Genomic DNA, 25,452 nt, shown 5'->3' with positions numbered 1-25,452 from the left:
ATGGTCTGTGTCATCATTTTTCAAAAGGGGGAGCAGGGGGCCATGAAGTGGAACATTAGTCTAAAGTTATGGAGGTTACGCTCAGCTTATCCACCTCTTTGAAGTGTCCCATCTGTTAACACTGATTTGAGGACGCTCTGACTGTGCGGCTCACTGCTGCCTCCCTGCTTATATAATGAAATGTAATGAAAGAAAAGAACAGGGTCACACTAACAGGTTAGTGTTAGATGTGTGATACTGATGTCAGCAGCAAAGTGTGGGAAGTGATGTGGTGATGCATTTGTGGCAATGAGATGTTTCTAACTGTTAGCAAACACTTAGCATGCTCATTTGCTCGGGAAGTTTTTCACTCCTCAGTAAAATTTATGGAATATAATGATGTCCAAGCTTGGTGCATTTTTAATACTTTGGCAGAAAAGACCTATAAACTTGGCTTTTCTTTACTTTGTTATTGTGGGTTATATAAATTTACAATTTTATCCATTTAAGATTGTAATTACAACCATATAAAGTGCAAAAAAAATGTAGAGTCTGAATACTTTTTGAAGAAAATGTAAAAGCGCTGGAATCTGCTACCTACAAAACACTGGAGATAAGTACATTTTTGGATATAGTGCAGTTTCATAAAATATTATGGAGAACATCAGAACAGAAGAGACAACATTATGTCAGTGCCCACGGTGGTCAGCACACCAAATTCTCATTTTGATTTTCATTTTTTCAGAAACAACATTAAACCCCTACCGTGCAGCTGAGGCCTGGGATCTATGAGACTTTTGAAGATGCTTTGTGGTATCAATCATCTAGATGTTAGCAGCAGATCCTTTAAGTCCTGTACACTGCACGGTGGGGCCTGCATGGATAGATGTGTCTTTCCAGCGCATCCCACAGATGCTTGAGACTGATAAATGGGGAATTTGGAGGCTAAGTCAACACCTTGAACACTTTGTCATGTTCCTTAAACCCTTCCTTAACAGTTTGTTTGCAGTGTGGCAGGAAGCATTATCCTGCTGAAAGAGCACGTTTCACTGCTGTCAGGTAACACCGCTGCCATGAAGGGGTGTACGTGGTCTGCAACAAGGAAGGTGTCAAAGTAACATCCACATGAATGCCAGGTCCAAAGATTTCCGAACAGAACTGAGCCCTGAGCATCATATTACTTTCGCTGCTTTCTTCTTACAACTGATGCACATATGCCTGGCTGACCATGTGATATAAAAGAAAACACAGTTCATCAGACCAGGTTGCCTTCTTTCAGTGATCCATGGTCCAGTTCTGATGTATCCATTGTAAGGGGTGAGAATGACCACTCTGACTGGACTGCACTGATGCAGTCTTACATGCAGTAAGCTGTGATGGACCATGTATCCTGACACTTTTCTATCCAAACAGCATTGTGGTTTTCAGCAGTTTGTGCTACAGAAGATCTCTGTGGGATCAGATCACACACATCAGCCTTCGCTCTCCTTGCAAAACAATAAGCAATGGATGAACATGACCTTGTCGCTGTTTCAGCAGTTGTTCTTCCTCGGACCACTTTTGGTAGATACTAACCACTGCATATCAGGAACACCCCCACATCCACCTACTGTTTTAGAGGTGCTCTGACCCAGCCGTCTAGCCACAAGAACTTGGTCCTCATCAGACTTACACAGATCCTTATGCTGCCCATTTTTTGTACTTCCTACACATCAAACTCAAGAACTCTCTATTCACTTGCTTCTTAAGATATCCTACCCCATGACAGGTGCCAGTGTAATGACATATTCAGCACTATTCACTTCACCTGTCTGTGCTTTTATACGTGTGTGTGTGTGTGTGTGTGTGTGTGTGTGTGTGTGTGTGTGTGTGTGTGTGTGTGTGTGTGTGTACATGTGTATATATATATATATAAAGCAAATACATAGACAAAAATGATTAAAAAACAGTGTGTTTTACAGGGTTAATATTGTGGCTGTGTTGTGCAAACCAAGGTTATCAACCACAGAGCTCAACAGGGAAAGATTAAAAAAAATCTACATTCACATGTTGTGAGCTAAGGACGGACAAGTCTATTCTGACAATGTCAAGATCTCTTTCTGTGTCACTGTAGTGTTCCCATCAAATCTGGGAATTCCATTAGTGTAACCCAACACGATCTCTTGGACACAACTTGGAATAAAAACATCTCGGATATCTTGATTCGTCTGCTGCCACAGCTAAATAATGAGGCGGTTGTTCAAATGTCAGCAAATAACTAATCCTGAAGCTCTATTATGATCCATATATTCATTTTTTCGTTGATGTAAAATATATAATCTTATGTATATTGCACACTGGGGACATTAGTTCATGGTTGTTCGAGACAATTCATACATTTTGTGCATTTAATTTGAAATTGCTGAGGCATGAAGCTCAGTCATTATCACTTTTAGTCACAAAGTAAGAACTCCATCTGACCAAGCATTACGGCCACAACGGATTATGAAAAAATTCAAAACAGTTGCTAAAATCCACAACCTGATTTAGCATTTCCTTTCTTAAATGCAGAATAAAACAGCCACTAGGACACCCCGCCATGAATATTTTACACGCACCAATATTTCTTGGTGTGACATTGGAGCTTACCACGACTTTTCTGCCTTTCAAAATGATTTTGGATTATGAGCTCTGGCAGGTCGCTCAGAGGTGAGGACCAGGACCAAGAGGGGATTTTTTAGAGATTGGTGTGGGGTAGGAGCGGGGTTAGAGGGGGTAGGAAGCGAGGGACAGCGGCCTTTGTTCCTGTTTCGGCTTGATAGGATTGGGTCTGTGGCCAGGGAGAGGAGATACAACAAGTACTGAGCTGTGACAGCAGGGGAAGGTACGATTGAACCTGGGAGAGGAAGAGAGAAATTATAATTCATACATGGAATAAGTTCAAAAAACTTCTCCACTTTCTCTCCCCGTCTTTCGTGTTAGTTTGAAGAATTTGATTGGCAGCCACTGTTGACATGTTGCGAGGCGCGAATGCATTGGTTCTGCCAACACATGGTAGCTGTAGATGATTGAGTTCCTGCTCATAATCCCATTACAGCGCTGCAGATTCAGAGTTCATTTGTAGCTTTGTGTTAAGACATGCTCCCGTCTGAAAATGAGGTAAATCTGAACTGGCAGCAGCTCACTGACTCAAAGCTTCTTATGGCAGAACACGGAAGATGAAGCTTTTAAACTGACCGAAAATTAAACTAAATGAATTTCAATGGTCGCAGAAAGACAGGCCACTTCTGACGGGCAAAAAATAAACTCTCTCCTGAGGCAAATTACACTTGTTTATTGGTTTACTGAGTCTGGCTATTTGATGAAGGGCAATTTGTACATCAGCCTGCTTTGTTGAGACGTGGGAAAGCACACGTCTGTTGGATTATACAAAAGAAGATGCTGGCTGTGTTAGATTGCAGTGACGTTTGTCAGGTTTTTCTAATTTTTGACTTTGTGTGGTTGTGTTGAAGGCTAATTATCAAGCTATCTGGCTGCATTCACATTTGACCAGTACGTTCATTCTAGATGGAAATAACATAAACAAATAACAAAAGACAGTTAGACATTGTGTTAGAGATGTCAGTTCTGATGTTTTTTCTTTTCAACATTTTTTTGTAAAGATTCTGCATGCATAACGATTCATACTCTTTTTAATTAATCAGCGGAAAAGCCTTTATTTGCCACCACGGCAACTAAATTGGTCTCATGTTTGCTAACAAGCTTTCTGTATGTCTCCATTGGGATTTTGTTCCACTTCTCTTTTGTGATGATTTCAAGGCCTTTGAATTTTAAAGTTTCTCTGATATTCAGTTCCCCTGACAGATATCTTGATAGCATTTAGGTCTGGACTGTGAGTCACTCCAGTATGTTGAAAAATATTTTCTTTTGACTACTTATGTTTCACATTATTGTCTTGTAGAAAGGTCTGTGAAAGACCTGATTTTTCTCCAAAACTGTCTTGTTTTTCCCATACAATGATTAAAAAAAATCCCCATTTTCATGATGCTTTTGACAAGGTGGATAAGAACACGTCCAAAGCACCACATTCTCACCACTATGCTTGATAGTAGGGATTGTGTTCTTTGCACTGAATTCTTCTCCTTTCTTTCAAAAACAAAAAAACAAAACACTGCATCCTTGTGTCCAAACGATTCCATTTTCATCACATCCAACCTCAGAATTGATGACTTAAAGCCTTCTTCTCTGTCAAATATGTTGACTTTGAGGCTTTGTTTTAAAGACACAACTGGCAGTGGTTAGCTGGTTTTGTACAGTTTTATAAGAAATTAGAGTTGGAACATTGTGATTAAAGCCCAGAATGATTGTTCAAATCGATACTAACACATTAAGATTTATTTATTTAGTGACTTACATATTTCATGTGGAAACCATTTAATGTAACGTATTCATTCAGTACAGCAATAAATAAAGTTTGTGTTAAGTACATGTCTAAATAAAAGCTTTTTGAGGCTGAACAATAAACGAGAATGTCAAAAAAATAATTGGAGCAGTCAATTTGAGCATTATATGTAATTTAAAATTTAATTGTGTTAAGAGATGAATAAATAATAAATAAAAAATGGTAATGATGCACTTCCTTTTTGCTTAGCTGGCGATATACAGAACATGCTGCTATCAATATGCTGCATTTTGATGAAGAATAAAGTCCCAGTTTTCATTACGATGCTGCAAGTGTGTAAGTGGTCACTGTTGCAACAAGTTTATATAATGTACATAGCTGTGCTCTCCTGCAGTAGCTGCTGGGGCTTAGTGGGGGTGAAGGCCAGAGGACAGTAAATCAGTGAAGGCAGGAGGCAGACCTGACTACTCTCTTGAGCCACAAGTCCACATCCAGCTCTCTGTGGGGCAGATAAAAGAAGTCCAGTCAGGGTTACAATTACTGTCATCTGTTGCCTCCCTTCCTCCCTCTGTCTCCTGCCTCTGTCTCTACCACTACTTCCTCTGTGTTCGACTGAGTCTGAGGAATTACAGGCTCATTAAAGACACTCAGTCTCCCCCCCCAGCCACAAGGATGTCTTATCTCTCTGGCTTTTGTTTGGCTTTAGTCTGCTTTCAGCTTGGCCTCCCCTCCTTTATTCTTTCTTTTATCATCTTTAAATTTTGGCAGTGCTGCGGCTCTTCATTTCCAGTCTATCTTCACTTTTTGTTGTGTAATCTTTTTTAAATGACTTTTTGATACCATCTTGGAGTCTTTAAGTGTTTGCCTATATGAGATGGTGAGATTTAGAGCAGTTCCGTTTTTTCGGCCTGTTCGTGGAGGCAATCACACCGTCCACCCAAATAATGACCACCATGAATCAAGCCATGAATGAGACAGCCATTGGATTCAGCACCACGGTCAGCACTTCTGCCTTTAACTAACCCTACGAGTGCACATTAAAAGTATAGTGGAGGCCGTTTGCGTTGAAATGAGTGTCACAGGCGCCTGCTCTCACGTTAACCCGAGCTGAGTGATTTGATTTGGCGGTGGAATGGTTACAGCGCAGGGGGAGTATTTCTTCCCTTGGTGGAGAAGTCAATTTAATTGGCCACGTTTTGCATCACGGAGCACAACTGCATAGCTGTTTTTTTATGAGAGGCTGTTACAGGCCTCATTGGGGTAAAGCTTTCTGACTCCGATGCAGCACCTATTCATCAGGACTGTAAGCTTTACTTTAATGAGGAGTTAATGTTTACTTTGTGTAGTGAAGGGAATGACCTGCCTCTTATGCATTACAAAGAACAATACTGTAAACTATTCCTCCTTGTGTGTTGTTTGCGGTGTGTTAGATGAACTTTTCATCGATTTTATTGGCACCAAAAGCCCAGACAAGGGAAAGAACAGTCTTAACACAGTGAGGTGGTTTTATTCGCTTCTCAGTTTTAAATTATTTGTTTGATTTTTAGAACTCTGAGGAGTAGAACTTTGTAGTGCAGTGAAATTACAGTGATAGATGACAAGCAGAAAAAAATAGAGCAGCTTAGGTAATTCTCTGTGGGAGTGCTGAACTCTCTGATTCATAGCCCAGTAAGTAAAACCTCTCACTTTCTGGGCTACTCAGTCAGCCAAACGGTGTTCTGCTTACGCCCAGCCCTGCTGATGATCTACCATCCAAACAAAAATTGGCATTTGCAAAATCTCCCCCAAGTCTTTATCAAATCCGTATCGAAATCCACCACTTCTAAAACCTCCAAGTATGCACAGATCATCTGAGATGAAACAGCCGCGATTGATTGAGAGAAACCCCCTAAGCTGCTTCTGCATCTGGTTTCTGCCACTCTGACTCTTGATGTGCAATGTCATTGAAGTTCCAGCGCTCCAAGAAAGCACTCAGGAAAACGACTGCGGTGGGAAAAAAAAAGGCTGACATCATCTTCTCCTGTTTGATGAATATTCATAGAGTGGAGCAGGAGTGGTGCTGAAAGAGGTGTTTGTGACTACGTTGTTTGACAATGCAGACATGTCATGAGGAATCGGGTGGACAGGTTTGTCTTTTACGGAAAAATGTGTGATTGTGAATTTGTGTGCGACTGAGAGTGTTGATGAAAAAGAAGGCATGATGAAAGTGCACATTTCACAAGTGTGTCAGTGGTTTGTGACAGGAGAGAGGTCACCATGTCCTCCTCAGCACTGATGGGCCTGGCACATCTGCTGACGTCACTCAGTCTCCTTCAGACACACACAAAGACAGTCATTTTACTGTCTTCGAAAAAATCTTTGTGAGGACAAAAACACAGTTTTGTATTCTGGTTGTCTGGAGAAAAGAAGAACTGTTGTACAAAGTTTTATCCAACCTAAATGTGTTTCACCAAAGCTGTCCGTTGAAACCATCTACTACAGTTGATATAGTATCTGATTCACCTTTTACTATTGACTGGATATAAAGCTGGATATACCCTCAGGATCCTGATGAGGGTTTTGAACCTCAGTGAGGTGGGCACTATCTTGGCAGCACAACTCGTTGATAGCTCAAAGCAATGGAGTGTGAGTGGAGCTGAGGTGGGCGGTGCAAATGTTTCTGGTCCACAGACGGTGCTATGATGGCACCCAACAGTCTCTCAACATGGACATACCCTTAGTTACGTATAAAAATAACTAATACTATCTAAACAGGTAAATTATATAAAATTTTCCAAGTCTGCAGCTATCATGAACAGGAAAATTACTTATAGATCAATACAGTTTTTTTTGTACAAGGCTGTAAATATTGTAACTACTCCAGTCTGGTGTATAGAAGGTGACACATCATACAGATGTCTTTTAACATTTATTTTTCTCTCCAGTCAGCCAACACCATGAAAACTATGAAAATAAAAACATACAAACATATCAAATATACACAAAATTTCACAAACACCTCTCTAATCAGATGGATTCTAAAAGTCTTTTTCAAACCTGTTGCTTGACGGGTCCCATATGCTAGCTTGCAACAACACTGTACCAAACTGTCCAAACAAAGCACTTCAACAGATAATGGCAACAAACATGAAATAAACAAAACTTAAATGTCACATCACCGGGTGTGATTCACTCAGACCATGCAAAATAGTTAGGTTTTTCTCTGTAGCAATGATGGTGTTTTCCCTCTGTAACCTTACTGCATTTGACCCACAATCCCAAATGTGTAACCCTGCACTAAACCGCGGTCACATGACTTGCTTCATATTACATGAAATCAGGGGTGAAAGTAAGCCGGAAGGGTCCGGAACTGCGTACCGGCAAAAGATCTGGTGGTGGAACGCAGTTCCAGGAAAAGATCTGGTGGCGGTACGCCGCTCTTCCACCGGTATCTATGGGTACGCCGGTACGCCGCCCGGCTGCCTGCTATCCATAGATGTCGACCGGAGTTCACTCAGCAGTACGTGAGTGCGCATGCGTATCTACTTCCGTAACACAGCGATTGTTATGGCCAGTAGCAGCCAATAGCAAATAGGTGCGCTTGATTTATTGCACTGGGACATTTTCCACAACTAGTCAATAGACGTCAACAAGCGCCGCTTAAAGCACCGCTGAAATTCCACACGTTCTTGTGATTGGCTGAAAAACTTTCAACAGGATTTATAATGGTTAGCATCGACGGAATGGGGTGAAAGTAAGCCGGAACGGTTCGGAACTATTACTAATAGTTCCGGCAAGAATTTAAAACTACTTTCACCCCTGCATGAAATGAACATTGTGAAACAGTGTTAGATTTCAAGCCAAACATCAGTTCCAAAACTGTACATTTACCTTTCTTAACATCTCAGTTGTTGTATTTTTAATTAGTTTTAACAGTCATATAAATTCAAACATTTATGAAATGAAGACAAAAAACAGCAACAAATTTGGAACCTTGAATTCCAAAATTACTTTCTTTTGGACAGTTACAAATATGTTTTTTTCAGCTGCAGAGTTAGACCATTTTAACATAGAGGTCTATGAGGCTTGATTCACTTTAGGAGCCAGCTTCAAGTGGTCATTCGAGGAACTGCAGTTGTTGACACTTTTGTATTGGTTTCATCTTTCAGTCTGGCAGTTTGCCGCTCGTCTTTAACCTCATGATAATCTCTTTATGGCTATCTTTGTACAAGGGTTGCAACATTTGAAATGCGTAAATAATGTAAATATCTTCTCTTTAAAAATGTGTATTCAAAATGTTCAAAAACCATTGTGTCACTCCCTTCTGGCAGTAAGAGCAATTACACAAACACCACTGATGTGTGCTAACATATGGCTTACCCTCAGTCGCATTCTTTTTTAGACTTTTCTGCTTCCTCTGAACACCAGTTTTCTTTTTTACTTGGAGTATTAGAAACATTTCTTCCACCATAGTCCTGGTTGCTGTAGCCTAATCCATCTCTGTCGCTACTGTTGCTCCCGTCTTCCATTCTCAAACAGTCATTCTTCACATGATTCATGTAAATTCATCAATGTGCCAGCACTGAAATGTCACCACAGAAAGCTTAATAAAACTCCAGTACACTGAGAAATACCTGGAGCTGATAGGCTTGATTGGAATTGTATGACCTCGTCTGATGAGGGCTTGAATGTAAAATCACTCCTACTTTATGAGGGTAAAATGGAGAACTAGTGGGCCACACTGAACAGATAATCCTGAAACCAAACTGTCTTAAAAATAGTATGTGGAAGCTTTTGGTATCATCACAGATGGGAAAAGTATTTCATCAGCACAGTTTAGGATGGCAGAACAACTGGTTTGCACTCAAATGAAATAAAATCTGTGTGTGAGTGGCACAAGTCCAAATTATATGATCAGTTTTATTACTTAATTTTCATTTAATTTGATACTGATAGAAAAACTCAAACTATAATGTTATTGTAATTATATGTGATAGTTTATTTTTCATATTAATTGTGAAGAGGAGTAATAAAATTGAGCAACAATTACATATCAACTTCTATCACTGGAGCACCTGGGTGGCTTTGAGGTGGACATTGCCATCTAAATCACAGACTGTTTTATGCCATCATTAATGTTGAACTCTGCTTGTATTTTATTTATTATTTCACATTTAGTTGCACTGGGCTGCACAGTGGGGTAGTGGTTAGCACTTTCGCCTTGCAGCAAGAAGATCCCCGGTTCAAATCCAGGCCTGGGCCCGGGATCTTTCTGCATGGAGTTTGCATGTTCTCCCTGTGCATGTGTGGGTTTTCTCCAGGCACTCCGGCTTCCTCCCACAGTCCAAAAATATGCTGAGGTTAATTGGTTGTTCTGGATTGCCCGTGGGTGTGAATGCGGGTTTGGTTGTTTGTCTGTATATGTAGCCCTGCGACAGACTGGTGACCTGTCCAGGGTGTCCCCTGCCTTCGCCTGAGTCAGCTGGGATAGGCTCCAGCACCCCCGCGACCCTAGTGAGGATAAAGTGGTGTATAGAGGATGGATGGATGGATTTAGTGGTACCAACATTGAGACCTGTGCCATTAGTTCTTATTAGTTTTAAGACAATTTCTTAATTTTCTTATTCTTTGCACACAGTTTATCAGTACAATCATGCAGTCTCCCTTTTGGATGCGGTGACATTTTACTTCTGAAGTAGTTCAGACAAGAGCTAAACTATAATGATTTGTTGTACCTCCTTTCCCACCTGACCACACACTTACTTTGCTGGGTAAAATATATGATAACTGATGGGAAAGAAAACTATGAAAACAAGATGTAAGTTGTAATAGAGCATCATTTTCTTTTAAAGCTCCCTCCAGCCTTACAAATGCTCGTGTGCACACCCACACATACACACAAAACATGTGCACTACATTAGCAGCTGAGGATTAACGGAGAAGACTGGGATGGTGTGTGCTCACACAGGAGGAATAAACACAAATTATAGCATCAGGAGAATAGAAATGCACTCTCCATGCTGCACTGTAAGCAGCTGCACTGAGCTTGTGGGGGCGGACTCACGGGCTTGAGGAACGAAATTACTGACACACCACGGCGCTCATTTGCCTCCTGCAACATGGGCTGCTGTAGGATGCCTCTCTCAAAATCAGGCTTTGTCTTCCTGCTGAGCTGATGTGCTGCCCAAAAAACTCAAAGCAGCACTGCCCTTTGTGTACGTGAGTGTGTATGTGTGTGTGTGTGTGTGTGTGTGTGTGTGTGTGTGTGTGTGTGTGTGTGTGTGTGTGTGTGTGTGTGTGTGTGTGTGTGTGTGTGTGTGTGTGTGTCTTGCTCTCTGTGGCCTATTGTTGTAAGACACTGCAAGGATGTTGCTGCAGCTGTGTTCTGGCAGCCGCCCTTTTCACTCTGTCGGCCTTTTCACTTCATCTCATCCTCTTTTCTATCTCAAGCATTAATGTAGTGAGTGGTAGTATAATTTAGCATACACACAGATCACCCACATCAGCCATATTGTATTGCTGGTGCCTTGTCTGTCCTCCACACAAATGTGCATGTAAAAATGGATTTAGCATCATTTATGAAGCTTAGAGGAGCTATATTTGCAATTTTAGTTGCACTTATTGCATTTTAATACTAATTTCTTTGACTTAGTCATGTTAAAATACTCAGCATTCCTTGACACACACTTGCATGATGCAAATAAAAATTCACTCCACATAGAAAAGAAGCCAGAGAAGCAGCCTCTAACTATCTGTTTGCTATTTCTCCCTGTGTTGCAGCAGTGTCAGGTCAGTAAATTGAGTGCATCTACGTGGTGAAAGAACCCCGCACATCCCACCTCGCTCTGGTGGCAGCCTCCCCATCATCCTTTTCACCTGTCACTCAGTGCCTCTCTCAATTAAATGGACCACTAAGCACTAGTGTTCATCTCCGAGGAGAGATTTTTTTCGACGGCAGCGGCAGTGCATTCGCAGGGCCAAGCCATACAGTCAAGTTGCATGTATATCTGTGTTTGTTGGGCTGCTTGGTTCATATGTTTTAGTGTGTTTTTCTACAACTGTCACATCAGAGCAGCAAACCTGACTTACAAGCCTTAGTGACACTGATCTTTTCATGGCTGTCTAACCGTGGAAAATCTCATGTGGGCTAAACAGGGCACAGTTTTTGGCTGAATTGAAGAAAAGCCAGTGTGCCGATGAGTTTAAACAACAGGACTTTGAGCTGGTGTGAAATCAGTCAAACAGCTGAGCTGAATCCAAAACGAAACTCGTGTCTGATAACATGTCCTGAATAGCTTCTCACTGTGACTGAATGTGATTTGTCTCATGATATTAGAATCTCCTGTCATCCTCCTCTCCTCGCTTTGCTTTCTGTTTTGGTGCTTACAGCGGTATGCTCCAGCACGCATGTGTTTGTTGATGTGTGTGTAGTAGACGGAGAGAGATGGAAGCATTTGGGTATTCAAGGAAGCCAGCCCACTGGGGAGCTGCAGCGGGCAAAGCAGCAATGCTCTCTTCAAAGTGTGAGTTGAACGCTGCCCTCTAATCGAAAGGCTCTCTCCCTCCAAACGCCTCCTCAGTCCAGCCTCTGATGTAACAGGTCACTTTCACACACCTACACTCTCTAACACCCTGTTGTTCATCCTTCATTGAACTTAAGTTGCTCGCAATTGCACAGTAGTAGTACTACTACTAGTAGGAGCTATTCATATAGAAGTGTTTGGCAGCAGTCTCACAGAGGGCTGAATATTTAAGAAAAATCTACCTGAAGCCATAAATACTCAACTACAGACCAAACCCATTCCATTTAAAAAGTCTATTTACTCATTGTTTGCTTGAATCTACACTCCCCTGCTGTTTAGGAAATTAATTAGCATTTTAACAATGAGACTATGCATGAAGTGTCATCATCAAGTTCAGACAAAAAGCAAAAATTATACTTGATTTAAATGTGGCTGCTATTCCTTTTGAAGTAGTCTTTTTGCAGCGATACACTGCTCCCAATGCTCCTGACACACGTTTAGGAAGTCCCATTCTGGCCACTGGTAGGTAAGCATTTACAATTTCACCACTGATTTCAAACATCTGCAGAGATAAAAGATCAAATTCAATGCTAAAATCACCCAGTCTTCATGTCGAGAATCATCAGAGCTGACAAGAGTGTGGTTTATGGCCATCATCCAAAAACCAAACAGAGGTCTTCTGATAAAGGTGCATGAGGTCATCAGTGCAACTAATACGATGCATGCCTTTTTGTTTGACCGTCACAAGGTTGTGAATTCATTCTTCGGGGTCAGACTGTCAATGGCAAATTCTCCTGTCACATCTTGAGGCATCTGAAAAACAACATTTGGTGCAAATGACCTGAACTGTGACACATGTCGTTATGCCAACAAAAGCGCAGTGTGCCGAAAACAAAGAAGTCTTTTGGCTGCAGCAACACAACTGTTGTTCTACACCTGCCATATTCAACCGGATTTGGCATTTTCCTCTTCCCTAAATTGAAATGAAAGTTGAAGAGTTGCCATTTTGACACTGTGGAAGAAATCCAGCATGCATTCCAGGTGGTGCTTGACAAGCTCACACAACAGGACAGGAGTGATCAAAGCGTAGCTGGAGCAGTGGGAACGGTGTGTTGCCGTACAAGGACACTGCTCTAACAGGGAGAAAATTTAAATCCGGTATGGTTTTTGCTTTTTGCAAACTTTTGATTGCACCTGGTATTTTTTTTTACCTGTTTTTCATAGATTAATGTCTTCAGAAATACAGAAAGTCTGGGCTGAGAGTCACCGATGAGGCAGTGAGAAGTACGTTGGAAATGAAGGTTTTGTCTTTTTATGCAATTTGTTGACAAAAAAAACAACTCGATTTGGAGTGCTAGTAATTCTCTGAAGCTTTTAGACAGTTCAGTTATGTCAGCATCCTAATATGCTTCCAAAGACAAGACTAATATGCTGATTTGAGGAAGCATAGGGTTTGGGAAGTGTAAGGTTAATTTGCACAGAGGATGAAGCACACCTGAGGCTGATGTCTGTGTCATCAGTTTTGTGGGTTTATAGTTGTTACCACAATTACTGGACACAATAAACTCTGACTTGATGAAGGCACCTAATGAAAAATTAAGGGAATACTAGTGTTATAACAATTAATCCTGGAGTGAGCATTATTTCACAGCAGTCTGATCAGTACACTATAAGACTTGACTCTTTCTTCACATTAACTTAACATAAAAACTATATTTGATTAATTTTCAGTTCATTTAACTTAAAATGTCTAGTTTCAGTCACTTCAGAAGTAGTTAAAATTAGTCAGTTTGGCTCGTTTCACATTATATATTGAGCTGCATGAATGTAGTGCTGAGACTTCACTGAAATAATAAAATTAAGTGAATATGGAAAGCATTATTTTGGATTAACGTATTTGCAGACTTCCCAGAATGCTTTTTTATGGAGAAAAAAACTTATAAAATAGGACTTACAATGGGTGAACTAGCTTGAAATTCTTTTCAGCGTAGTAGAGACGTTAACAGTAAATTGCAAACCTCATCATAGCTCTAGATGAAAAGTCAGCAAAGTTGGGATTCATCCTCTGAGGACAATGGGTGTCCACTCCAGATGTGGTGACAATCCATGTAATAGTTGTTAACATATGCCATTCTGGGCCAGTGCAGTGGGCCGACAGGTTGTGACTGACTGATCTGCAGAAGAAGCCACTAGATTATCACAAGGTTTTTTCTTTAAATCCACTGAACAGAGAACGGTAATATCGCCAACTAATTTCATGTCCTGATGATATTCAGGCAGAAAGAAATGTAAAATGTGTGTGACCATAACTTCTGTTGCAAACTTCTTGAGTCTGCAAAAAGATGTAGCCATTCATCTTGATGACTAATGCCATTAATCACCAGAAGTACTGATTTTAATGTTAATTAACAGGAAACACTTCCAGGGCTGATCACTCCTATGCATTCTCTGAATTATTAGTCATTGTTCCGCATCTTTCATTCTCTCATTAACAATCCTTCTCTTTAACATCCTGTCTCTATTTCCCCTGTGATTATTGTTCTTTTTCCACATTTGCAACATCATTTACATAATTTATTCGAGAACAGACTGTATTTAGATTCGGTGATAAGCACGTGCTTTTTGTGTAAAAAGGTAAACCGTGTAATTATGTTGTCCTGGTTCACCATGAGGTCAAACACTCTCTCCTGCTGATTTTAATCCAACCAGCCTCTCTTTGTACCTCTCTCTGTCGCTGTCTGTCTCTTTCTGTCGTTTTCTTTCTCTCTCATTGTCTCCGTGTCCCCCAGGTTATTCCTATTAGACATTATTCAGCATGGGGTTGACTAAAACCTGCCTGTTGTGTGCTGATACGGCCACAGAGAATTGCTCCAGCCTCTCCTCTCTGATGTTGCGCCATGCACACACATACACATGCACACTCACAATAAATGGTCTTTATATTTCGAGCAGTATGATGTGTGTGTGTGTGTCCAGAAGCTGAGAGAGACGGAAAGAATAGAAGCATTAACAACTAAATAATTTTCTTTGTTTGGCTGGAGAACAAAGGAGCGAAAGCGTTTCAGTTGACAATGGGACAAAAACACAGATTTTGATTCGCCCAAAAAGAGGATAGAAGTGCATCCAGAGAGAGACGAAAGGGCCTCAGACAGTGATGGATGCACACAGACGGTGGGCGACAGTGAAAAATGAGAGGACGACAATTGTTCTTGAGGTGACACATACTGATGATGACGACCGCAGAGCGAGGGATGAACAAAAAGGAGGATATGGAGGGGTGCGTAAGATGAACCTGAGCGCTCAGGTCAGTGGAAGTCAGGGTCACACTGTGGGGCTCAGCCATCTGTGTGTGACAAACGTGAACACACAACCCGCATAAAACTTTGGAGGCACTATAAAGGACCAGCCCATGCATATGGTAAACAGGAAAGCAAAACAACAAGAGCTGAGTAATCCCATCCATTTTGATTACAGTGTTAAAAGGCTTCAATTGATTTTCAAGTCAATTTGATTTACTCAAATGTGAGAGAAGAGATGTAACTCCAAGCTGCGGTCCTTTTCATAGCAGATGAATGATTTCGCACTTTCTAGATAATGATAAGCAAAGCACATCTGATTTCTGAGAGGAAGAAAGAAAGTAATAGACTATGTTTGTGTTTGTGTTGCCTTTTGCATTAATTTGGGTCAGCATCATTGACAGATCCCTTTGATGCATGTGGATCTAAATGAAACCAGGCTACAAGCATTAAAGGGGGACTTTAAATTCAGTTCACATGTCGGGGAATGTGTCTGCATATGTTTAAAAACTGTATATGCGAGAAGTTGAATAAATGTCCTCAAGTGTCACTCGAGTCTGTGTCAGCTGGGGCGGAAACTGGAGTTAGGCCAATGTTATACTTTTCACATTTGCAAGATCCACTAGAGTCCACGTGACGTATATTTGCCATCTGCCCAAGTCTGCAAAATTACACACAAATTCCTCTATGGACCTCTGAATTCAGCCTAAGTTGTGTCTGTGTACCAACTATGCTATAAAGGCAGTAGTGTCTATGTGTAGGTGTGCGTTTATGTGATGAGTCCTGAAGTGGACAAGAAAGTATAATTAAAACAACTGTGAACCTGTGCTGTTCACAGATGTCCACGTAATCATGGATTTAGAAAGAAGTGAGATCCTCATCCTCACTGAAAGATACATTAGCACCTACTAATTTAGGCTTTCAGATGTGCACTCATTGTCAGAGTGAGCACCCTGATCACTTTTCTGTAAAAGTTGCAACAACAATCCTGTTAGGTTGTGTTGTCACATTAGCAGGTAGGCCATGTTTATGTCTATATTCAATGTTCCTTTTCAGTTCCTTCCTGATTTATTTTGAAGTTACTTACCTTGTGTGTCTCTGCTGCTTCCGATCTTTGTGTGATTTCCCTCCTTTTTTGATTGTCTGCCGGCACATTAGTTTCACCTGTGTCTTGTTTGCTTATTAGTTCTGTGTCTTGCCTTGTCTTTTGCCAGTTGGTACTGTTGTTTATCCTCGTGTTTCCCTTCCTGTTACCTGCCCTTATGTTCCTCGCTTGTGTCTCGGTTTGTGCATTTAGTTTCTTTGGATCTTGTTTCTCCTCTGGATTGCCTGCCTGATTGCCACCTGTTTGTCTACTCAGTACATGGATCTTGTTCACCTTCCTGTCTGTTCAGCCCTCTGTGCCATCATGTTTTTTGGATTATGTTCCTTGTGGATTTTTTCTGTTAGGGACTTTTTCTTCATGGATTACCAGCCAACTTTTGCTTATTCATCCATCTGTCTTGTTTAACTAAGTTTTTGATTAAAATGTCCTTTTTTATTGCTGCAACTTACTCACCGGATGTGTCTGCATCTGGGTCCTTTCCTGATTCCCCTCTGAAAGAGTCTTTCTTTTGAAGTTAATTAAATACCTGAAACACCAGACAGTGGCAGGATCTATATGAGAGAGTTGCACACATTTATGCATGTGGACCGACAGCAGTGGCAACTTTAAATTCAAATGGGAAAAAGGACTTTTTCTACTCATATCACTACAAAAATATATATGACAAAGCAAAAATGACATTTTACAGTAAAATTATGTCAAGACTCCAGTCTGACGTGTGAATATTTAAGTATGTGTATCACTTGAATAGATTTTTTTAAAAGCATGCATTCATGTGCTAATTTAAGTACACACGTGCATTTTTCTTTTTCACCTTGCAAACATTTTTTTTGTATAAAACAGAACACAACACAAAGGAGAGAAAAACTGTCACAGGAAGCATCACCATCTCCAACCTGCAACACACATGATTATTCACAGGCCGAGCAGTGTGACGCAGGCTGTGATATTTGGGTCCAGTAGCAGCTGTTGTGTACCATCCGCTCCACACAGAGAAGCGTCACATGGAGCCCAAGCTCCTGAGAAGAAAGACACAAAGAAAAAAAAATCCATATCTGCAGACCATTTAACTTTTAAGTGACAGACTGCAGTTGAAAGTAAAATGTCTTTCACTGATTGAACTTTCCCTTTGGCACTCGGGCCTTTAATTCAAATACAGCACCAATATACTTAAAGCCTGTTAGTGCCATAAACATACATCTCTGCACTTCCCCTACTCCATTAAGTGAAGAAATGTCCTTCAGAAATATGCAAATAAACAGCAGAAGTGCTGAAGCAATTAAGAAAGTGAAGTATCTGGGCTTGATCAGATTGATCAGTGCAGAGATGATGTACATCTTATTTAATGTGTCCAAGCTCAACAAAGTACTCATTAGCAGATGATGGATAACAAAGCCCGTTCTTAACTGCCACAAGTACATCTGCGTCTGTTATGAGTCATAAACAGCGCAGATATGACGTCCAGGAGGCAGGCGATCAATCTTTCACTCATTCCAACCCACTGAGGAAAACTAAAAGGCACGTTGCTGAAATAGTGTGCCGGGCTGTCAACCTGTCAACGTCACTGGTAAAATATACTGTGCTGCACTCCGACTACTGTGTGAATGATGAGGGACACAATTGCAAAGTGGAATTTGGCAGCCAAGTGAGGCTAGCCCTGAGTGACCTCCTTTGGCTGACTCTGTGAGAGGACCACTACTGTAACTGAACCAAGTGGAGGCAACATCCAAGTCCTTAAGAATTGCTGATCATAAACAAGGAATGATTTCCTGCATCACATCAGAGTGTCGCCATGCCAGTTTTGATGCACTGGGTATCTTTGTCTTTGTTGTCTGTAAAGCACCGGAAAGCCAAACTTCAATAGACTGTCGGTGTCATGTGGCTGAGTGACTCACTGGGTTTAATGAGGGTGTCTGTCAAACAAAGGACTTTCTTTTGATGCCTGGTGGTCCTGTTTTCTGACAGCTATATCAAAGCCGCATTAGGTTGTGGTGAATTGAGATTTGCTTTTCCTATTTGATCTGAAGTGATTCATCTTCGCGTTAAATCCGTGCATCGGTGTAATTCCACCATCAAAAGTTCTCTTGTTCAAGTGCATCTTTGAGAAGCAAAACATTTCCCCCCGAGCTAGAACAAAGAGCAGCTTTGGATTTGCTTGTGATTGGTCATCTCTAAGCTCCTGACCTGCCTGCCCATCGCCCTGCTGCCATCTGCTTCAATCCTCCTAATGAAGCACCGTCTATTCTGAAGTCCTGGGAGACGCCACCTTCACACCGGTCTAATCAGCTTCTGAAAGCATCAGCCCCTCTGGCAGCATCCGGTTCGAAGCTCGACCACGACTCAGCCTGGATCGGTCATTTCATCAACACCCGGTGCCTAATGAACTATAGAGGATGGAGGGCAGCAAGAGGAGAAAGAGGAGGAAACAAGGGAAAAGTACAAGCGCAGACCCTTTGTACTAATAAAGAAACTCTTTCCCTAATGAAAGTGGCTCTTTTGTTCCATATTGGGCACACTCAGAGGACGGGACTTAGCGGTTGAGACGATCTGACCACTTTAACATTCAGCTCTGTGATAAATGGTCAAGTGGTGAATTATTCTCCCTTTTGGGAGATCTTTCTTCTTATATGCCAGAACTGTATTAAGCTCTCATTCTAACTGATTGGTTCTTTAGTGCTTGGAGGCTCATTCGGCACACTTGCAATCCCTCATTCCACATATGCAAAATGTATATATCCCTGCAGAGGCAGCTCATTCTGTGCTCAGCATCAACAGGGAAAGTCATATTTAAGATAAGAGGAGTGATCGTGAACTCCTGTATTTTAACAGAGTTTTATATGGGCATTAAAGTTGATGGTTTTTCTTCCATTTAGACAGGTCCAGATTGAACGAATACATTCATCTGATGAGTTACTCAGAAACTGTAATTAGATGGGATGTATCTATTTAAGGGGGGAAATCGCTGGGAAGTGGCCTTGAAGAATATTACTTACAGCACAGTTTCAATGTATAATCGACCATATTAATCATTTATATAACCCCAATCCACCACACACCCTGCCCCACCTCATGCCAGATTGTGGGTCTAAATATAGTCTCTGTTCTTCCCCTCTCGTACACAAATGCACAGTAACGTTCACAGACTCATAAGAGTTTCCCTGTAGCCATGTGTTGTCTCTCTGATTGAGTTCCCAGTAGATAATTCATTTTTGTATGGACAGATGCCAGAGGGAAGTCAGTCAGGTTGGAGCAGGAAAACTCGCTGTCTCCTCCTGTGTGTGCTTCTGATCTTCTGCAGGCCGGAGAACTTTATGCCAGGTTGTGACGCTCCCTTTTTAAACAAACTTGATTTATATGGTTATTCTCGTAAAGTAAGCCCCTGCGACGATGGTGGTGCATTTCCATTTAGAGGAGTTTTACTGAGGCTGGAGAAATGATAAAGCAAATGATTTATGAGCGGGAGCGGCATGGCGGGCTAAATCTAATCCAGCACCGGGAGGGAGAACCCACCGGTTTTATTCTGAGGTAAGAGGCCAGTTTGGCAAATTGCAGATAGTGCACGGAGATGAAAACAGTATGTGATGTAAAGAGATAAGGTTTTGTGTGCAGAATATTAACACTTTAACATGACAGTGTGATGCATCACAGATGAGGATATACTTGACTAGTGTCATGGGGAATTTTTGCTTTGTTGAATATCTGATCCAACATTTCCTTTCATGTGTTATAGCTTTTTTTTTTATCTGCATGTAAAAGATCCACTAATGTACAAAGTCCAAAGTCCACAGCAAAGGGCAGAAGTGTAATCTTCAAGGGATCAGGTTTACATGAGCAGCTAAAAAAACACTTCTCTAACTCCACTCCCATAACACTGATGTAACACTGAAATGTAATTTTGTACTTATAATGACAGGCCGATCTTAATAAAACTGTCCGGACACCTCTGATGGAGCTTGGGATCCATTTAGAGAAGCTTTGGAACAAATTATCCCACCATATGAACCCTGAATCTTTGCAGTACAGCTGACCTGTGTCTCTCATCTATTAAAGAACTTATTTATAGCCAGATCCTGTGTTCATGAAGTTGCCACTGCTGTGTCATGTGTATAAATATACTTATCACACATTTAAAAAGTTGAAACCAGAGCATTTTTTTTCAGACGTTAGTATTACAATGCTTTCATCTCTAGTAGACTGGATTACTGTAATGGTATTTTAGCAGAATTTCCCAAAAAGAGCATTAAACTGCTTCAGCTCATCCAGAATGCTGCTGCTAGCGTTTTAACCAGGACTAAGAGATCTGAACACATCGCACCACTTCTAAAATCTCTACACTGGCTTCCAGCCAGTCACAGAATAGATTTTAAAACCCTACTGATGGTTGACAAATCCCAAACGGTTTAGACCCAGAATACATCTGTGATATGTTCATAGAAAACAAACCTACCAGGGGTCTTAGATCCAAGGACTCAGGTCAGCTAGTCCAGACCAGAGTCCAGACTGTACATGGAGAAGCAGCATTTAGCTGTTATGCTGCAAACAAGTGAAACAAACTGCCAGTGGAGATTAAACTTTCACCAAATGTGGACAATCCAGGTTAAAAGCATTTCTTTTCTCATGCGCCTATGCATGAAATCTGCATGGTATCTTTTAACTATATGCCCCTCACTGTAATGCTCTTACTGTTTTATGTAAAGCACTTTGAATTGTCTTGGAAATGAAGGGTGCTATGCAAATAAAACTTTCTATAAAACTTGCTCTGCCTTTAGATCTGTCTTAGTCACAGTAATAGCTGTATTCTGACAGACCTGTTAGTATGTTATGTTTTTGATACCTGTCGGTGGCATGGATGCAAGGGGAGGGTCGACCAACTCCAACTGGGTAACCTGGGTGACGATGTCTTAGGTAGAAAGACTCAAAACACCCAATGAGCCCAAAAAACATCCCTGATGACGTGTCCAGCTGCATCACGATGATGTACTGTACCATACTGTGAAGGAAAAATACATAAAAATTGATATGTGATGTTACAGGGGTGTGTCTGCACCTCTCCTGACTAAAGACACTCAAACTGCAGTTTATGAACTCCTCAGTTTTCATTCTTGGACAATTTTCTGTGCAGAAAAGTGAAGTGAAGTCTGAAACACTGGAAACTACTCCGCTCACAGTAAGAAGTAACTTTACTACCTGTAATATATCCCTCTGCCATATCAGCTTTGTAATATGCAACAATATATTTTCTCCTCCCTCTCCTCCACATTAAATTCCTCTCTGTTACATTAGTTTGGAGGAGGAGAAATATGCAGGGCTCTGTACTAAATATTCAGGGGAAGGAATCAGAAGCCCACAGGACCTACAGGAAGCAAAGCAAAACTGTGTTCACTGTTACTTCATGTGCACAACCAAGTGTATAATTAGGATGGGATGTCATGCACTTAAGTTTTTCTTAACAAACAGAAACAAATTGAAAAAACAACAAAAAATCTGCTGACAGGATACATAAAGTCAAGACTTTTCATCTGATACGCATCGATGTGACCATGTAACAGTTTCATAACTCCTATATTGTTTGGCGCTTAAACAAAGAATAAGCAGCAATAAAGGACAGTCTAAAAGAAAACAGGAGCTAAAACTAAGTGTTTAAGATGGCGGGTGAGAAGTGGAACTGCAGCAATGCACAGTACGAGAAAAACACTGCGTTTTTAGAATATTCAAACAAGTAAACATATTTTAATAAACCCCCAAAGCAAGTTTCTAAATCTGTAAATATGCATCATATGTGCCCTTTAACCAGCCCGTCTGACAAACCCTTGCTGTTCCCTTTGAGTGCTGTCCGGTCATGCGGGGACATTAAAATGAAGTGTATGCCCAAAACTGTTTTGCCCCCTCAATGTAGCATCTGCCAGTGTCTTCTGGCTACTCTGCACTCATTAGCAGGCAGGCTGGTCCAGGACTTTCTCCATCTGGTAGCCCCAAGCAGCATACACTGTACCTCACTCAGTACAACACAGAGCTCAGACTCACTACTTCAACAATGCATACTGTGCAACTACACATGAGCACCATGTATGCAAACTAATAGAGAACATGTAATGCACTGTTAATCAGTTAGCTAAAAATATAGTTCACAGCCTCTGGTTTTTGTAAAGTTCTGTTTGTACATGACAGGCTAAATGTGCATTAAGTCTAGTCCAAAAAATATTTAATAAGCTAGGTTTTTAAATCTATATTAGCATTAGAGTTACTATCCTATGCAGCAGATGTTACTATAGGACAGGCAGCATCATAAACAGGTAGGATAACACCAGCCTGGACCATATTCAGTCCAGTTCTTATGGGAATTTCAGCACAGCCACTCGGTTTGGTTGCAAACACTTCAAGAAGCTTCCATTTTGGGATTTTTGAAAATCACTTCAGAGCAGCAAATTTTTGCAATTTGGATCGTGCTTTATTTGGCATTAAACAAAACTTCAACTCTTCTTCTAAGTATTCAGAAAAGGTAGGGCTGGCTGTAAAATATCTAAACTGGAAAGTGATGTGTCAGCACAACAAACGCAGCTTTTAGTGAGCCGGGGGTGCCTGTCAAAAAACGTTAAATCTGCCTAAGAGTCCCACTTGGCAGGAAGACAGCAACTCCTGTAAGTTGAATACCAACCACAGTCTTATTTTTTAATGCTTCGCTTTATTCAAAAACAGCTGCATTTGGGTATCTTCATTGTCAAAACATCAGTGGAAATGCAAAGTGAGCAGCATCAGTTTTCTGTGGTTGCTATTCATTTTTGTGAGCGGCTTTTTTTTTTTTTTTTTTTTTTTTTTTTTAACCCAGAGACTGTTTTAGTGTGATTTAATGTGGCTTACAGTACGGCATTACAGAACCCTTAAAGCATGCATTTTTAGCATGATTGCTTCCAGTGAGAGGTGAACCACTATCCTCGGCAGAGTTAATGACAAAAACTTGCTTCCTTAAGTGTTTTTCACTTGCAAATGAACTATTTTGGAGCTTGGGAAATACGATGCACTGCAGGCGGGAAAGCTCAACAGAATGAGCCTTTTTCAGCTTGAATAGAGAAATGCCGCTCTTCTGCAATCTGAATAAGTTATACAGAAGCACTGACCGTTTTCTGCCTCAAGTTATGCTGTAAATCACCTACAAGAAAGACAAATTTGCCATTCTTCAAGCAAATTATTTGAGCCTGTCTGTCAATCCCTTTTCTCTCTTGCCAATTCTCTATCATGCATATCATCTCAGTGCATTTGTGCAGCATATTAACTACCGCATTTCCAAGAGAATTCAATGATCCATGTCAATAAAAGAATCAGATTCTTCCGCCAAATGCAACATTCACTTGAAGTGATCTAACAGTCTGCTGTGACTGATAAAGATCAATGAAGAACCTTCATCAGCTCAGTTCCCAAGAAACCACATGCATTGGATTTTAAAGCACTTATTGAGACTATATTTATATAAGAGGCATGCCATGGTTTCACTCAAAGACACAGAAAGACAGGAAACACAGGGCTGAACATGTGATAGTGTGGACAATTCCCATGCGATTCATGTGGCACAATAGCAGGATTAGCGCTGCTCCATTCACCGGGGGATTACATGGAGGGGGCGGCACACACTATATCTGTCTGTGGTGCAGATGAGACTTTCTCACACTCTTAAAATGATTTATGGGATGGAAAAGGCTAGAGAGTCAGAGGAGAAGGCACGTGGGAGAGCATCTTGGGAACGAGGAGGAAGCTGGAAATGAGGTTGGCTTGACTGACAGGTGGGTGAAGTGTCTATGGAGAAAGGATGAGGTCCATAAAGTCCACCATAGATGAATGTGTGCAGTTCAGCTGTAATTACACCCCGACAAGTCAGCTGCTTTCTGAAATATTCAAATTCATGGGGAGAATTATTCCATTTGCATTAATATTCACACATGTTCATGGTCACTGACCTCTGTTAGGTGTCCAGCCTGCAGGATATTTTCAGGACAAAGCTTCTGCATTGGAGGATTATCTGTAAAAGGAAAGGACACATATGCCACTTTTCTCATTTCTCTGTTTGTATATCCTTGATTCTTTTCTTTGACACTTTGCCCCACATTTTAGTCTGTTCCACCAGAGATTTTAATGGAGGAGGTCAAGAAAAGACACAAAGAGAAAGAAGTGAAGGCAACAGCAGCTTTACTAAATGAAACATTTTTGCCTCTGAGCTATTCTTCAGAAGTCATGTCAGCTAAATACAACATGTGGCACAGCTGTATATGTCCATTGTTTGTTGTATGATCTCTGTCAGATGAGCACAATAGTGTTCATGATAACTTACAGCATATGTTCATATGTAATTCAATTTGCAACATAGCAGAATATGACAAGAATGTAGGGATGTCAAAGCTGTTTTTTTAAGACACATGTTCAGTGAAGTATAGAAGAGGTGTGACACACCATACAGAGTGACATATATAATTATGGAGTGATATAAATGACATAAACACATTTGGCAGGCCTGCTACTGACATGGTTTGTATATTCCAGCTGTGTGTCATACTTCATTTAAACAGGTGATGGTAAGACTTGTACAGAGGATATATCAAGGTTCTCAAATTCTGGAAACTGGTCCCTCTGGGTTGGGGATGAGTTGCTTCTCCAAGTAAAGGAGTATTTTCTAATCCTGGTTAAAGTGACAGGACAACAGAGTATATGAGGGACTGACATGTGCAGCGTCACCAGTAAATGTAGGCGTTGCACCAGAGTATCACGGTGAAGATGGAGCTAAGACGGAAGGCAGATTTTCAATCTACCAGTTGATCAATGTTCCAACCCTCACTTATGGTCATGTACTCTTGGTAGTGACCAAAACAATGAGGTCAGGATTACAGGTGGCCAGAATGTGTTTCCAGCATAAAGTGGCTGATGTCAGCCTTAGAGCATCTAAAGGAGCCAGATGAGGTGGTTCAGGCAACTTCCTGGATGATTTTAAACACATCCAACTAAAAGGAGACTACAGGGCAGACCCAGAACTCACGTCAGGGATTACAGATATCATCTGACTTGGAATCCCACAGGAGGAGCTGAGAATGTAGCTGAGGAATGGGACATCTGGGATAACCTGCTGCCACTGTGATCTGACACTGGACAAATGGGAAAAACATACACCTGTGCATCTTCACTCATAGCTACTGATGCAAGCCTCCT

The 25,452-nt window shown here is 41.0% G+C and overlaps 1 long non-coding RNA gene across 1 annotated transcript in view; it reads right to left on the bottom strand.

Annotated features, from left to right (window-relative positions):
- Positions 1–16,288: 16,288 nt before the first annotated feature.
- LOC127534011 (uncharacterized) overlaps positions 16,289–25,452 on the bottom strand; it is a 29,860-nt gene continuing 20,696 nt past the window's right edge. The window contains exons 2-4 of the long non-coding RNA XR_007941981.1: positions 24,213–24,274; positions 21,098–21,253; positions 16,289–17,282 (exon numbers count right to left, since the gene is read on the bottom strand). This is a non-coding gene — a long non-coding RNA (uncharacterized LOC127534011). The remainder of the gene's footprint in view (positions 17,283–21,097; positions 21,254–24,212; positions 24,275–25,452) is intronic.

This window comes from Acanthochromis polyacanthus, chromosome 1 (assembly GCF_021347895.1).
Source record: "Acanthochromis polyacanthus isolate Apoly-LR-REF ecotype Palm Island chromosome 1, KAUST_Apoly_ChrSc, whole genome shotgun sequence".
Taxonomy (NCBI): Eukaryota; Metazoa; Chordata; class Actinopteri; family Pomacentridae; genus Acanthochromis; species Acanthochromis polyacanthus.
Note: the sequence above shows the minus strand (reverse complement) of the source record. Positions and strands in the feature narration are given on the sequence as shown.